Raw genomic sequence first — 2,461 nt, forward strand, 5'->3', positions numbered from 1 at the left:
GATTTCCATCTTAAACAGGGGAAGGAGGGGTGTAATGAGCCAAATCCAAAGACCTGGACCCACTGCAAGATAAATTTGTATTCTGGTGGGCAGGAGGGTTAAGGTTGAATGAGGTTGCTTGACAGTGTTGGCATCAGGCACTGCCGGGTGGGATGTTAGTGTAGTAGGTGTAGCACAGTACCACTACTCATCCTCCATGGGGCATGATCAGGTGTCATGCACACCAATATCACAACCAAACAGCTAAGCACAACTGTCTCTCACAAGCCACTCCAGACAATACAACCTCTCAACACGCACACATACACACTACAGCACTGAACTGTGGGTTTTTATTCACTTATCATACCATTTTCTCTAACCAATCGTTCTGGGTAAAGGTCTTGTCCATTAATGTCAATCACAGGTTTTCCAATCACTTCACTCTCTCTTGAAGCATTCCCCCATCACTCAGATCCAGTTGCTCATCTTTACTTCAGACTCCAATCACACTTTTCACACCACATACTCTGACCTTTCTGCGCATACCCACGCTGTCCTAAGTAGGGCAGCAGGCCAGAAGATCACATACTTCTGGACAGAGGTGCCAAGTACATGGGCCCAGGCCTCCCTTGGGAAGAGAGCTGTCACCTGAAATGTGTAAAACTTTCCACATGTCCATCATCTTGGGCTGTCCCCGGTAAAAATAAAAGTCAGCACCTATGCTTATGGAGGCTTCTGCTGGTAACAATAACTGACACCAGAGCCAGAGAGTGCAGCATGCTGGTGGCCAGGTTGAGACACTAATTCCAGATACCTTTTCAGTTTTTTCCCCATGAACCTCCCCTGCTCCTCTGGAGGGACAAGCTTTGAGAACAGGCTGTCCCCACCAAATGGGGAATGTTGTCGCTTCATGAAGAGGCCCCAGACCCACAAGTGGCATCTCCACAGGAGATCTTGGGAGAGAGGCATAGGCCCTCTAATCTGAGGACTGTCAGTTTGAATCATCTCCTGCAGTCAGAAGCCCTTCTGCCTGGCATTTGGGGCCACCATTCACTTCTTTCTGTGCAAAAGCAAAAATTGTGAGCAGAATGGACTCATATCAACAATGTTTGGCCACATGAAGCAGACACCTGGGGGTCCTATACATGTGCAGGGAGGCTGCTCTGATGTGCTGTAATTACAGCACGTCAGAGCAGACTTGATTAATCGGGTCTGTGGAAAGTTAATCTGCTGGACTCATTTAATTGAGTCTACTGGAACACTCCAGGGGCACTTACACACATGCTCCAAGAGGTTGTGGGCCGGGGGATGCCTTAATTAGCAGAGTTCCAAGAGCCATGCTAATTAAAAGCTCTCAGAGCATCACATGTATCGGCATCCACACACTGAAAAATGGTGGTGGGGCGCTTTGAACTAAAGCTCATTGAACCAGCTTTAATTTAAAGCACCTTGCCACCATTTTTCAGCCCAGGGATGCTGATTCATATGATGCTGGAGTCTGCTGGAGTCCAATAACTCCCACACTCCAGCAGACTCAATTAATCAAATCTGCTTCAACATGCTGTAATTACAGCATCTTGGAGTAGCCTCCTGGCACATATAAAGAAACCCCAGCAGACACCAGCGGTACATGTATCAGCGTCCCTGCGCTGAAAAATGGCAGCGGGGTGCTTTAAACTAAAGCTGGTTCAATGAGCTTTAGTTCATACCATCCTGCTGCCATTTTTCAGGGCAGCGATGTTGATAAATGTTGACATGTTAATTAGCACCCCCTGCCCACCTCCCGGAGCACATCTATAAATGCCCCTGGTTCCTGAGATCTGTTCCCCCAGGCTGTTAAAAGTTTCACTTCACTGATAACTACAGTTTGCAAATAGCCAGGGAAAAAGAAACAGCTGCTTGGGATTTGGACCCTGCTTAGCTCACTGGGCTGCCCCTGAGCTCAGCCATTCTGCGGTGCCAAGAATGAGCTGATGAACAAAATAGTTCCAAGGAGTTGCTCTCCAGATCCTTGGCTCTTCCAGTGACTGGCAGGCAGGGCAAATAGATTTTTCTCATCTTAAAGCAGGCAGGCCGAGGTCTCTGGGAGAGCCCAACGTAGCCCGATACTAGGGCTGTGCAAAGCTTTGGGTGGCGATTCAATTCAGCGGAGATTCAGCCCAATTTGGTTACCAAATCTCTGAATCTGAAGTAAATTAAAGGGAAGTGGTCCTTGCCTCTACCTTGGGCAAATTCAAGAGGAGGTTGGCTGATCACCTGTCTGGGGTCTTGTGAACCCAGCACTCATTCCTGCCTGTGGCAGGGGCTCGAGGTAGATGATCTGTTCAGGTCCCTCCTGACCCTAGCTACTGGGAAACTATGACTTGAATCAGGGGACCAATTAAAAGGTCTGAATAAATTCGGAGAGCTTTGATGATTCGGGCAGTCCCCAGTGGCTGCAGCAGGGAGCTGCAGCTGACTCCAAGCTGGTAAGTACTAG

This window comes from Crocodylus porosus, unplaced genomic scaffold (assembly GCF_001723895.1).
Source record: "Crocodylus porosus isolate Cpor-Errol unplaced genomic scaffold, CroPor_comp1, whole genome shotgun sequence".
In the NCBI taxonomy this organism is placed as follows: domain Eukaryota; kingdom Metazoa; phylum Chordata; order Crocodylia; family Crocodylidae; genus Crocodylus; species Crocodylus porosus.